This window comes from Cryptomeria japonica, unplaced genomic scaffold (genome assembly GCF_030272615.1).
Source record: "Cryptomeria japonica unplaced genomic scaffold, Sugi_1.0 HiC_scaffold_335, whole genome shotgun sequence".
Lineage (NCBI taxonomy): Eukaryota > Viridiplantae > Streptophyta > Pinopsida > Cupressales > Cupressaceae > Cryptomeria > Cryptomeria japonica.
The window spans coordinates 148,627-162,500 of record NW_026729157.1 but is presented as its reverse complement, the minus strand read 5'-3'; the positions used below and the strand labels follow the sequence as shown (position 1 = coordinate 162,500).

Below are 13,874 nucleotides of genomic sequence, written 5' to 3'. Positions count from 1 at the left end.
ACCCGCGTTCCGTTTTTTTCACTATCTTTCAGAACGGAAATTTTAAAATCTCGTTTTTTTTTGCCTTTTCTGGAAATTAGTGAAGGCAGCGCATCAAAGGTGCGCAACGCTGGTGCGAACCTGGGAGCGCTCCGATGTGTGCTCCAAGGTGCGGCGTGCACGAAGTCGGACCCCGGTTTGCCCCGGGTGCGCACCTCGCGTGCACCTTGGTGCGCACACCTTGGCTGGGTTGCGCGCCCTGGTGGGCACCATGGTGCGCACCAAGGAGCGCTCCGAAGTGTGCTCCAAGGTGCGGCGTGCACGAAGTCGGAGCCCGGTTTGCCCCGGGTGCGCACCTCGCGTGCACCTTCGCCGCGGTGGGCACCATGGCGTGCACGAAGTCGGAGCCCGGTTTGCCCCGGGTGCGCACCTCGCGTGCACCTTCGCCGGGGTGGGCACCTTGGTGTGCAGACCTTGGCTGGGTTGCGCGCCCTGGTGGGCACCATGGTGCGCACCAAGGAGCGCTCCGAAGTGTGCTCCAAGGTGCGGCCTGCACGAAGTCGGAGCCCGGTTTGCCCCGGGTGTGCACCTCGGGTGGGCACCTTGGTGCGCATGCCTTGCCTGGGCTGCGCACCAGGGCGGGCTCAAGATGGCACCCGCGTTCCTTTTTTTTCACTATCTTTCAAAACGGAAATTTTAAAATCTCATTTTTTTTTGCCTTTTTCTGGAAATTAGTGAAGGCAGCGCATCAAAGGTGCGCACCTCGCTGCCCACCACGGTGCGCAACGCCGGTGGGCACCCGGGAGTGCTTCGAAGTGTGCTCCAAGGTGCTGCGTGCACGTTGTCGGAGCCCGGTTTGCCCCGGGTGCGCACCTCGCGTGCACCTTCGTCGGGGTGGGCACCTTGGCTGGGTTTGCCCCGGCTGCGCTCCGAAGCGGGGTTATTGGAGCGCCGCCTCTTTTTTTGTCGGAGCGTTTGGTGGGGTTTCTCGCATTGGCTCTTCCGAGGCCCGGTTGCCACCCTGGCGCGCACGAAGTCGGAAGTAGGGTTAATTGCCCGGGTGCGCACCTTTGCCAGGGTGGGCACCTTACCTGGGCTGCGCACCAGGGCGGGCTCAAGATGGCACGCGCGTTCCGTTTTTTTCACTATCTTTCAAAACGGAAATTTTAAAATCTCCTTTTTTTTTTGCCTTTTCTGGAAATTAGTGAAGGCAGCGCATCAAAGGTGCGCACCTCGCTGCCCACCTTGGTGTGCTCTGAGGTGCGCACCCGGGAGCGCTACGAAGTGTGCTCCAAGGTGCGGCGTGCACGTTGTCGGAGCCCGGTTTGCCCCGGGTGCGCACCTCGCCTGCACCTTGGCCGGGGTGGGCACCTTGGCTGGGTTTGCCCAGGGTGCGCTCCGAAGCGGGGTTACTGGAGCGCCCCCTCTTTTTTTGTCAGAGCGTTTGGTGGGGTTTCTCGCATTGGCTCTTCCCAGGCCCGGTTGTTGGGTGCGCTCCCACCCTGGCGCGCGCGAAGTTGGAAGTTGGGTTAATTGCCCGGGCGCGCACCTTCGCCAGGGTGGGCACCTTGGTGCGCACACCTTGGCTGGGCTGCGCACCAGGGCGGGCTCAAGATGGCACCAGCATTCCCTTTTTCTCACTATCTTTCAAAACGGAAATTTTAAAATCTCGTTTTTTTTTTGCCTTTTATGGAAATTAGTGAAGGCATCGCATCAAAGGTGCGCACCTCGCTGCCCACCTTGGTGTGCTCCGAGGTGCCCACCACGGTGCGCAACGCCGGTGCGAACCCGGGAGCGCCCCGATGTGTGCTCCAAGGTGCGGCGTGCACGAAGTCGGACCCCGGTTTGCCCCGGGTGCGCACCTCGCGTGCACCTTGGTGCGCACACCTTGGCTGGGTTGCGCGGCCTGGTGGGCACCATGGTGCGCACCAAGGAGCGCTCCGAAGTGTGCTCCAAGGTGCGGCGTGCACGAAGTCGGAGCCCGGTTTGCCCCGGGTACGCACCTCGCGTGCACCTTCGCCGGGGTGGGCACCTCGGCTGGGTTGCGCGCCCTGGTGCGCACCAAGGAGCGCTCCGAAGTGTGCTCCAAGGTGCGGCGTGCACGAAGTCGGAGCCCGGTTTGCCCCGGGTGCGCACCTTCGCCGCGGTGCGCACCATGGCGTGCACGAAGTCGGAGCCCGGTTTGCCCCGGGTGCGCACCTCGCGTGCACCTTCGGCGGGGTTGCGCGCCCTGGTGGGCACCATGGTGCGCACCAAGGAGCGCTCCGAAGTGTGCTCCAAGGTGCGGCGTGCACGAAGTCGGAGCCCGGTTTGCCCCGGGTGCGCACCTCGCGTGCACCTTCGGCGGGGTTGCGCGCCCTGGTGGGCACCATGGTGCGCACCAAGGAGCGCTCCGAAGTGTGCTCCAAGGTGCGGCGTGCACGAAGTCGGAGCCCGGTTTGCCCCGGGTGCGCACCTCGCGTGCACCTTCGCCGCGGTGGGCACCATGGCGTGCACGAAGTCGGAGCCCGGTTTGCCCCGGGTGCGCACCTCGCGTGCACCTTCGCCGGGGTGGGCACCTCGGCTGGGTTGCGCGCCCTGGTGCGCACCAAGGAGCGCTCCGAAGTGTGCTCCAAGGTGCGGCGTGCACGAAGTCGGAGCCCGGTTTGCCCCGGGTGCGCACCTCGCGTGCACCTTCGCCAGGGTGGGCACCTCGGTGCGCACACCTTCTCAATGTTTTCTTGCCTTTTCTGGAAATTGGTGAAGGCAGCGCATCAAAGGTGCGCACCTCGGTGTGCTCCGAGGTGCGAACCCGAGAGCGCTCCGAGGTGCCCACGAAGTCGAAAGTCGGGTTAATTGCATTGTTTTCCCCGGGTGCGCTCCGAGGTGCGCAACATCGGCGCGCACCAAGGAGGGCTCCGAAGTGTGCTCCAAGGTGCGCACGATGGCGTGCACCTCTGGTGCGCACGATTCGGAGCTCGGTTTGACCGGGGTGCGCACACCTTGGCTGGGTTGCGCACCTTTTGTGCGCTCCAAGGTGCGCACGAAGTCGGAGCTCGGTTTGCCCCGGGTGCGCACCTTCGCCAGGGTGCGCACCTTGATGCGCACGCCTTGGCTGGGCTGCGCACCTTGGTGGGCGCCATGGTGCGCACCTTTCGTGCGCTCCAAGGTGCGCACGAAGTCGGAGCTCGGTTTGCCCCGGGTGCGCACCTTGGTGGGCGCCATGGTGCACTCCGAGGTGCCCAAGATTGGTGCGCACCAAGGAGCGCTCCGAAGTGCGCTCCAAGGTGCGCGCGAAGTCGAAAGTTGGGTTAATTGTCCGGTTTGCCTCGGGTGCGCACCTTGCGTGCACCTTCGCCAGGGTGGGCGCCTTGGTGCGCACACCTTGGCTGGGCTGCGCACACCTTGGCACCCGCGTTTCCTTCATTTTAAATTTTTTTTTTTTACAATCTCTCAAGTGGGAAATTCTATAATCTCAACTTTTTTTGCCTTTTCAGGAAACTTTTGAATGGAGCGCATCATTGGTGCGCTCCGAAGTGTGCTCCAAAGCTCTCTCCAGCTGCGTGCACCTGCCCCGGCCGCGCACCCGGCCCCGCCCAGCTTCGCTCACCTGTCCCGGGCGTCTGGTGCGGAACCTTAGAGTAAGAAACATCACCGTGCACCTTGGCCAACGTGCGCGACTCGACCGAGCGCGCACTGGCCGAGGTGCACACCGATTTCACCTGGGTGCGCGCGCAGCACCTCGGGCGCACCGGGGTGCGCGCACAACGCCCGGGTTGCACCGTGGCCTGTGTGCTCGGGGCGCCTCGGGTGCGCGCTCGGTGTCGCCCCCCGCGCGCGCGGTAGTGCGGGCAGCGCACCCCGGCCCGGCCCGGCCCCGACGAGAACGCAAACGGGCAAAAGGTTTATTCAAATAGCATTGCGATGCCCGGCGAAAAACTAAAAAAGGGTGCAACACCGGGACTTCCCGGGAGGTCACCCATCCCAGTACTACTTCGGCCCAAGCGCGCTTAACTGCGGAGTTCTGATGGGATCCGGTGCACTAACGCTGGTATGATCGCACCCGTTATGAGCTTGTCGCAGTGTGTACTTAGCAAACCGCGACCCACGTGCGAATCCACCCCGGCCACCCACCCCCGTCGAGGTGCACACCCTCCCTCGCGAAGTGCGCCCCGTTCGCCAAGTGTGAGCCCTGCCCGGGTGCGCGCACCTTGCTAGGGCGTCGGGTGTGCACCCGGCCCGGCCTACGTGCGTGCACCTGTAGGGGGCGTCGTGTGCGTGCAGTGTCCCGTCTGCAACGCGGTGCCCACACACCACCTCGGGCGCAACGACCTGCGCTCACATGTGGGCCGAGTGCACCTTGGTGCATGTTCGGGGCGCCTCGGGTGCACGCTCGATCTTGCCCCGGTGCACCAAGGCGCTCGGTTTGCCCCGGGTGCGCACTTGGTGCAAGGTGGGCACCCAAAATAGGGATCAAGCACCAAAACACAAGTTTCGGGATGCAAAATGGGACCCAAGGACCACAAATGCGTTCCAAGACCCATGATGGGTCCACGAGAACAAAAATGTGTTCCGAGACTTAATAAACAAATATTGGGTTTTAGGAGAAGAAACATGCTCTGATGCCCAAAACGAGAATCGACCCCGAAAAGGCCACAGGCCAAAAGTGGGATGCGAGACAAAAAAAAATGGGACCCGAGGACCAAAATTGGGTTCCCAGGTCGAAGACAGGGCAACCGGACAAGAAACGACCTCTAAGGCTCGAAATGAGTCCCGACGACTAAAACTTGACAAGAAGCACCCATCAGGCACCCAACTCGACACCCATGGGATGCCGACCCACCCGGGCTTCCACCTAGCACACCTTGGCACCCACCCACCCTCGCACCCAACCTCGCACCCAACTTAGCACCTTTGAACCCACATTGGCACTCACCCTGACCCTGGCACCTTGGAACCCACATTGGCACTCACCTTGACCCTGGCACCCACCTTTGCACTCACCTTGGGACCCACCCTGGCTCCCACCTCGGCACCCACCCAGACACCCACCTTGGTTCCTTGGCACCCACCTTGGATCCTTGGCACCCACCCCGACACCCACCTTGGCACGCAACTTGGCTACTTGCCACCCACCTTGGCTCCTTGACGCCCACCCCGACAACCACCCCGTGACCTACCCTGGCTAGGGTTGGTGCACACCCACCCTGGTGCCCACCTTGGCACCCACCCTATGACCCACCTTGGCACGCACCTTAGTACCCACCCCGTTACCCACCCTAGGACCCACCCCGTGACCCACCTTGGCCAGGGTGGGTGCCTTGGTGCGCACAACTTGCCTGGGCTGCACACCAGGGCGGGCTCAAGATGGCACCCGCGTTCCGTTTTTTTCACTATCTTTCAAAACGGAAATTTTAAAATCTCATTTTTTTCTTTTTTTTGCCTTTTCTGGAAATTAGTGAAGGCAGCGCATCAAAGGTGCGCAATGCTGGTGCGAACCCGGGAGCGCTCCGATGTGTGCTCCAAGGTGCGGCGTGCACGAAGTCCGAGCCCGGTTTGCCCCGGGTGCGCACCTCGCGTGCACCTTCGCCGGGGTGAGCACCTTGGCTGGGTTGCGCGCCCTGGTGCGTACCAAGGAGCGCTCTGAAGTGTGCTCCAAGGTGCGGCGTGCACGAAGTCGGAGCCCGGTTTGCCCCGGGTGTGCACCTCGGGTGCGCACCTCGCGTGCACCTTCGCTGCGGTGGGCACCTTGGCTGGGTTGCGCGCCTTGGTGGGCACCATGCAGTGCACGAAGTCGGAGCCCGGTTTGCCCCGGGCGCGCACCTCCGCCAGGGTGGGCACCTTGGTGCGCACAACTTGCCTGGGCTGCGCATCAGGAAGGGCTCAAGATGGCACCCGCGTTCCGTTTTTTTCACTATCTTTCAGAACGGAAATTTTAAAATATCGTTTTTTTTTGCCTTTTCTGGAAATTAGTGAAGGCAGCGCATCAAAGGTGCGCAACGCTGGTGCGAACCTGGGAGCGCTCCGATGTGTGCTCCAAGGTGCGGCGTGCACGAAGTCGGAGCCCGGTTTGCCTCGGGTGCGCCCTGGTGGGCACCATGGTGCGCACCAAGGAGCGCTCCGAAGTGTGCTCCAAGGTGCGGCCTGCACGAAGTCGGAGCCCGGTTTGCCCCGGGTGTGCACCTCGGGTGGGCACCTTGGTGCGCATGCCTTGCCTGGGCTGCGCACCAGGGCGGGCTCAAGATGGCACCCGCGTTCCTTTTTTTTCACTATCTTTCAAAACGGAAATTTTAAAATCTCATTTTTTTTTGCCTTTTTCTGGAAATTAGTGAAGGCAGCGCATCAAAGGTGCGCACCTCGCTGCCCACCACGGTGCGCAACGCCGGTGGGCACCCGGGAGTGCTTCGAAGTGTGCTCCAAGGTGCTGCGTGCACGTTGTCGGAGCCCGGTTTGCCCCGGGTGCGCACCTCGCGTGCACCTTCGTCGGGGTGGGCACCTTGGCTTGGTTTGCCCCGGCTGCGCTCCGAAGCGGGGTTATTGGAGCGCCGCCTCTTTTTTTGTCGGAGCGTTTGGTGGGGTTTCTCGCATTGGCTCTTCCGAGGCCCGGTTGCCACCCTGGCGCGCACGAAGTCGGAAGTAGGGTTAATTGCCCGGGTGCGCACCTTTGCCAGGGTGGCACCTTACCTGGGCTGCGCACCAGGGCGGGCTCAAGATGGCACGCGCGTTCCGTTTTTTTCACTATCTTTCAAAACGGAAATTTTAAAATCTCCTTTTTTTTTTGCCTTTTCTGGAAATTAGTGAAGGCAGCGCATCAAAGGTGCGCACCTCGCTGCCCACCTTGGTGTGCTCTGAGGTGCGCACCCGGGAGCGCTACGAAGTGTGCTCCAAGGTGCGGCGTGCACGTTGTCGGAGCCCGGTTTGCCCCGGGTGCGCACCTCGCCTGCACCTTGGCCGGGGTGGGCACCTTGGCTGGGTTTGCCCAGGGTGCGCTCCGAAGCGGGGTTACTGGAGCGCCCCCTCTTTTTTTGTCAGAGAGTTTGGTGGGGTTTCTCGCATTGGCTCTTCCCAGGCCCGGTTGTTGGGTGCGCTCCCACCCTGGCGCGCGCGAAGTTGGAAGTTGGGTTAATTGCCCGGGCGCGCACCTTCGCCAGGGTGGGCACCTTGGTGCGCAAACCTTGGCTGGGCTGCGCACCAGGGCGGGCTCAAGATGGCACCAGCATTCCCTTTTTCTCACTATCTTTCAAAACGGAAATTTTAAAATCTCGTTTTTTTTTTGCCTTTTATGGAAATTAGTGAAGGCATCGCATCAAAGGTGCGCACCTCGCTGCCCACCTTGGTGTGCTCCGAGGTGCCCACCACGGTGCGCAACGCCGGTGCGAACCCGGGAGCGCCCCGATGTGTGCTCCAAGGTGCGGCGTGCACGAAGTCGGACCCCGGTTTGCCCCGGGTGCGCACCTCGCGTGCACCTTGGTGCGCACACCTTGGCTGGGTTGCGCGGCCTGGTGGGCACCATGGTGCGCACCAAGGAGCGCTCCGAAGTGTGCTCCAAGGTGCGGCGTGCACGAAGTCGGAGCCCGGTTTGCCCCGGGTGCGCACCTTCGCCGCGGTGGGCACCATGGCGTGCACGAAGTCGGAGCCCGGTTTGCCCCGGGTGCGCACCTCGCGTGCACCTTCGCCGGGGTGGGCACCTCGGCTGGGTTGCGCGCCCTGGTGCGCACCAAGGAGCGCTCTGAAGTGTGCTCCAAGGTGCGGCGTGCACGAAGTCGGAGCCCGGTTTGCCCCGGGTGTGCACCTCGGGTGCGCACCTCGCGTGCACCTTCGCTGCGGTGGGCACCTTGGCTGGGTTGCGCGCCTTGGTGGGCACCATGCAGTGCACGAAGTCGGAGCCCGGATTGCCCCGGGCGCGCACCTCCGCCAGGGTGGGCACCTTGGTGCGCACAACTTGCCTGGGCTGCGCACCAGGAAGGGCTCAAGATGGCACCCGCGTTCCGTTTTTTTCACTATCTTTCAGAACGGAAATTTTAAAATCTCGTTTTTTTTTGCCTTTTCTTGAAATTAGTGAAGGCAGCGCATCAAAGGTGCGCAACGCTGGTGCGAACCTGGGAGCGCTCCGATGTGTGCTCCAAGGTGCGGCGTGCACGAAGTCGGACCCCGGTTTGCCCCGGGTGCGCACCTCGCGTGCACCTTGGTGCGCACACCTTGGCTGGGTTGCGCGCCCTGGTGGGCACCATGGTGCGCACCAAGGAGCGCTCCGAAGTGTGCTCCAAGGTGCGGCGTGCACGAAGTCGGAGCCCGGTTTGCCCCGGGTGCGCACCTCGCGTGCACCTTCGCCGCGGTGGGCACCATGGCGTGCACGAAGTCGGAGCCCGGTTTGCCCCGGGTGCGCACCTCGCGTGCACCTTCGCCGGGGTGGGCACCTTGGTGTGCAGACCTTGGCTGGGTTGCGCGCCCTGGTGGGCACCATGGTGCGCACCAAGGAGCGCTCCGAAGTGTGCTCCAAGGTGCGGCCTGCACGAAGTCGGAGCCCGGTTTGCCCCGGGTGTGCACCTCGGGTGGGCACCTTGGTGCGCATGCCTTGCCTGGGCTGCGCACCAGGGCGGGCTCAAGATGGCACCCGCGTTCCTTTTTTTTCACTATCTTTCAAAACGGAAATTTTAAAATCTCATTTTTTTTTGCCTTTTTCTGGAAATTAGTGAAGGCAGCGCATCAAAGGTGCGCACCTCGCTGCCCACCACGGTGCGCAACGCCGGTGGGCACCCGGGAGTGCTTCGAAGTGTGCTCCAAGGTGCTGCGTGCACGTTGTCGGAGCCCGGTTTGCCCCGGGTGCGCACCTCGCGTGCACCTTCGTCGGGGTGGGCACCTTGGCTGGGTTTGCCCCGGCTGCGCTCCGAAGCGGGGTTATTGGAGCGCCGCCTCTTTTTTTGTCGGAGCGTTTGGTGGGGTTTCTCGCATTGGCTCTTCCGAGGCCCGGTTGCCACCCTGGCGCGCACGAAGTCGGAAGTAGGGTTAATTGCCCGGGTGCGCACCTTTGCCAGGGTGGGCACCTTACCTGGGCTGCGCACCAGGGCGGGCTCAAGATGGCACGCGCGTTCCGTTTTTTTCACTATCTTTCAAAACGGAAATTTTAAAATCTCCTTTTTTTTTTGCCTTTTCTGGAAATTAGTGAAGGCAGCGCATCAAAGGTGCGCACCTCGCTGCCCACCTTGGTGTGCTCTGAGGTGCGCACCCGGGAGCGCTACGAAGTGTGCTCCAAGGTGCGGCGTGCACGTTGTCGGAGCCCGGTTTGCCCCGGGTGCGCACCTCGCCTGCACCTTGGCCGGGGTGGGCACCTTGGCTGGGTTTGCCCAGGGTGCGCTCCGAAGCGGGGTTACTGGAGCGCCCCCTCTTTTTTTGTCAGAGCGTTTGGTGGGGTTTCTCGCATTGGCTCTTCCCAGGCCCGGTTGTTGGGTGCGCTCCCACCCTGGCGCGCGCGAAGTTGGAAGTTGGATTAATTGCCCGGGCGCGCACCTTCGCCAGGGTGGGCACCTTGGTGCGCACACCTTGGCTGGGCTGCGCACCAGGGCGGGCTCAAGATGGCACCAGCATTCCCTTTTTCTCACTATCTTTCAAAACGGAAATTTTAAAATCTCGTTTTTTTTTTGCCTTTTATGGAAATTAGTGAAGGCATCGCATCAAAGGTGCGCACCTCGCTGCCCACCTTGGTGTGCTCCGAGGTGCCCACCACGGTGCGCAACGCCGGTGCGAACCCGGGAGCGCCCCGATGTGTGCTCCAAGGTGCGGCGTGCACGAAGTCGGACCCCGGTTTGCCCCGGGTGCGCACCTCGCGTGCACCTTGGTGCGCACACCTTGGCTGGGTTGCGCGGCCTGGTGGGCACCATGGTGCGCACCAAGGAGCGCTCCGAAGTGTGCTCCAAGGTGCGGCGTGCACGAAGTTGGAGCCCGGTTTGCCCCGGGTACGCACCTCGCGTGCACCTTCGCCGGGGTGGGCACCTCGGCTGGGTTGCGCGCCCTGGTGCGCACCAAGGAGCGCTCCGAAGTGTGCTCCAAGGTGCGGCGTGCACGAAGTCGGAGCCCGGTTTGCCCCGGGTGCGCACCTTCGCCGCGGTGCGCACCATGGCGTGCACGAAGTCGGAGCCCGGTTTGCCCCGGGTGCGCACCTCGCGTGCACCTTCGGCGGGGTTGCGCGCCCTGGTGGGCACCATGGTGCGCACCAAGGAGCGCTCCGAAGTGTGCTCCAAGGTGCGGCGTGCACGAAGTCGGAGCCCGGTTTGCCCCGGGTGCGCACCTCGCGTGCACCTTCGGCGGGGTTGCGCGCCCTGGTGGGCACCATGGTGCGCACCAAGGAGCGCTCCGAAGTGTGCTCCAAGGTGCGGCGTGCACGAAGTCGGAGCCCGGTTTGCCCCGGGTGCGCACCTCGCGTGCACCTTCGCCGCGGTGGGCACCATGGCGTGCACGAAGTCGGAGCCCGGTTTGCCCCGGGTGCGCACCTCGCGTGCACCTTCGCCGGGGTGGGCACCTCGGCTGGGTTGCGCGCCCTGGTGCGCACCAAGGAGCGCTCCGAAGTGTGCTCCAAGGTGCGGCGTGCACGAAGTCGGAGCCCGGTTTGCCCCGGGTGCGCACCTCGCGTGCACCTTCGCCAGGGTGGGCACCTCGGTGCGCACACCTTCTCAATGTTTTCTTGCCTTTTCTGGAAATTGGTGAAGGCAGCGCATCAAAGGTGCGCACCTCGGTGTGCTCCGAGGTGCGAACCCGAGAGCGCTCCGAGGTGCCCACGAAGTCGAAAGTCGGGTTAATTGCATTGTTTTCCCCGGGTGCGCTCCGAGGTGCGCAACATCGGCGCGCACCAAGGAGGGCTCCGAAGTGTGCTCCAAGGTGCGCACGATGGCGTGCACCTCTGGTGCGCACGATTCGGAGCTCGGTTTGACCGGGGTGCGCACACCTTGGCTGGGTTGCGCACCTTTTGTGCGCTCCAAGGTGCGCACGAAGTCGGAGCTCGGTTTGCCCCGGGTGCGCACCTTCGCCAGGGTGCGCACCTTGATGCGCACGCCTTGGCTGGGCTGCGCACCTTGGTGGGCGCCATGGTGCGCACCTTTCGTGCGCTCCAAGGTGCGCACGAAGTCGGAGCTCGGTTTGCCCCGGGTGCGCACCTTGGTGGGCGCCATGGTGCACTCCGAGGTGCCCAAGATTGGTGCGCACCAAGGAGCGCTCCGAAGTGCGCTCCAAGGTGCGCGCGAAGTCGAAAGTTGGGTTAATTGTCCGGTTTGCCTCGGGTGCGCACCTTGCGTGCACCTTCGCCAGGGTGGGCGCCTTGGTGCGCACACCTTGGCTGGGCTGCGCACACCTTGGCACCCGCGTTGCCTTCATTTTAAATTTTTTTTTTTTACAATCTCTCAAGTGGGAAATTCTATAATCTCAACTTTTTTTGCCTTTTCAGGAAACTTTTGAATGGAGCGCATCATTGGTGCGCTCCGAAGTGTGCTCCAAAGCTCTCTCCAGCTGCGTGCACCTGCCCCGGCCGCGCACCCGGCCCCGCCCAGCTTCGCTCACCTGTCCCGGGCGTCTGGTGCGGAACCTTAGAGTAAGAAACATCACCGTGCACCTTGGCCAACGTGCGCGACTCGACCGAGCGCGCACTGGCCGAGGTGCACACCGATTTCACCTGGGTGCGCGCGCAGCACCTCGGGCGCACCGGGGTGCGCGCACAACGCCCGGGTTGCACCGTGGCCTGTGTGCTCGGGGTGCCTTGGGTGCGCGCTCGGTGTCGCCCCCGCGCGCGCGGTAGTGCGGGCAGCGCACCCCGGCCCGGCCCGGCCCCGACGAGAACGCAAACGGGCAAAAGGTTTATTCAAATAGCATTGCGACGCCCGGCGAAAAACTAAAAAAGGGTGCAACACCGGGACTTCCCGGGAGGTCACCCATCCCAGTACTACTCCGGCCCAAGCGCGCTTAACTGCGGAGTTCTGATGGGATCCGGTGCACTAATGCTGGTATGATCGCACCCGTTATGAGCTTGTCGCAGTGTGTACTTAGCAAACCGCGACCCACGTGCGAATCCACCCCGGCCACCCACCCCCGTCGAGGTGCACACCCTCCCTCGCGAAGTGCGCCCCGTTCGCCAAGTGTGAGCCCTGCCCGGGTGCGCGCACCTTGCTAGGGCGTCGGGTGTGCACCCGGCCCGGCCTACGTGCGTGCACCTGGAGGGGGCGTCGTGTGCGTGCAGTGTCCCGTCTGCAACGCGGTGCCCACACACCACCTCGGGCGCAACGACCTGCGCTCACATGTGGGCCGAGTGCACCTTGGTGCATGTTCGGGGCGCCTCGGGTGCACGCTCGATCTTGCCCCGGTGCACCAAGGCGCTCGGTTTGCCCCGGGTGCGCACTTGGTGCAAGGTGGGCACCCAAAATAGGGATCAAGCACCAAAACACAAGTTTCGGGATGCAAAATGGGACCCAAGGACCACAAATGCGTTCCAAGACCCATGATGGGTCCACGAGAACAAAAATGTGTTCCGAGACTTAATAAACAAATATTGGGTTTTAGGAGAAGAAACATGCTCTGATGCCCAAAACGAGAATCGACCCCGAAAAGGCCACAGGCCAAAAGTGGGATGCGAGACAAAAAAAAATGGGACCCGAGGACCAAAATTGGGTTCCCAGGTCGAAGACAGGGCAACCGGACAAGAAACGACCTCTAAGGCTCGAAATGAGTCCCGACGACTAAAACTTGACAAGAAGCACCCATCAGGCACCCAACTCGACACCCATGGGATGCCGACCCACCCGGGCTTCCACCTAGCACACCTTGGCACCCACCCACCCTCGCACCCAACCTCGCACCCAACTTAGCACCTTTGAACCCACATTGGCACTCACCCTGACCCTGGCACCTTGGAACCCACATTGGCACTCACCTTGACCCTGGCACCCACCTTTGCACTCACCTTGGGACCCACCCTGGCTCCCACCTCGGCACCCACCCAGACACCCACCTTGGTTCCTTGGCACCCACCTTGGATCCTTGGCACCCACCCCGACACCCACCTTGGCACGCAACTTGGCTACTTGCCACCCACCTTGGCTCCTTGACGCCCACCCCGACAACCACCCCGTGACCTACCCTGGCTAGGGTTGGTGCACACCCACCCTGGTGCCCACCTTGGCACCCACCCTATGACCCACCTTGGCACGCACCTTAGTACCCACCCCGTTACCCACCCTAGGACCCACCCCGTGACCCACCTTGGCCAGGGTGGGTGCACCCACCCTGGTGCCCACCTTGGCACCCACCCATCCTAGCACCCAGCCTGTGACCGGGCTTGGAACCCAACCTTGCACCCGCACCCGTCTTGGCCAGTGTGGGTGCGCACCCATCCTGGCACCCACGTTGTGACACACCCTTTAACCCACGCACCCTAGCACCCACGTTGGCACCCACCTTGGAACCCAACCTAGCAACTTGGCACCCACCCCGTGACCCACCTTGGCATCCACCATAGCAGTCGCCGACTTGGCACCCACCTCGGCACCCACCTTGACACTTGTGGACCCACCTTGCCACTCACCCTAGCATCGACCCATCCTAGCACCCACCCTGGCACCTTTGCACCCTAGCACTCACCCATCCTAGCACCTAACCTGTGACCCACCTTGACACTCACCCTCGCACCCACCTTGGAACCCAACCTAGCACCCACCCACCCTGACACCAACCCTAGCACCTACCCACCCTTGCACCCACCCTGTGACCCATCTTGGCACCCACCCATCCTACCACTCAACCTATCACCCACCTTCTCACCCACCTTGGCATCCACCTTAGCACCCACCCACACTGGCACCTTGGCACCCACCTCGGGCAAGGTGGGTGCACACCCACCCTGGCACCCAATTTAGAACCCACCGAGCATGTTACCCACC

General features: G+C 62.9%; 2 non-coding genes across 2 annotated transcripts; both read right to left on the bottom strand.

The window, feature by feature from the left end:
- Positions 1 to 3,904: 3,904 nt before the first annotated feature.
- Positions 3,905 to 4,023, bottom strand: LOC131870528 (5S ribosomal RNA). The gene has a single exon (XR_009368834.1). It is a non-coding gene; the product is annotated as a 5S ribosomal RNA (ribosomal RNA).
- A 7,817-nt stretch (positions 4,024 to 11,840) lies between these two features.
- On the bottom strand, positions 11,841 to 11,959 carry LOC131870525 (5S ribosomal RNA). Its single transcript, XR_009368831.1, has one exon. It is a non-coding gene; the product is annotated as a 5S ribosomal RNA (ribosomal RNA).
- Positions 11,960 to 13,874: the final 1,915 nt, after the last annotated feature.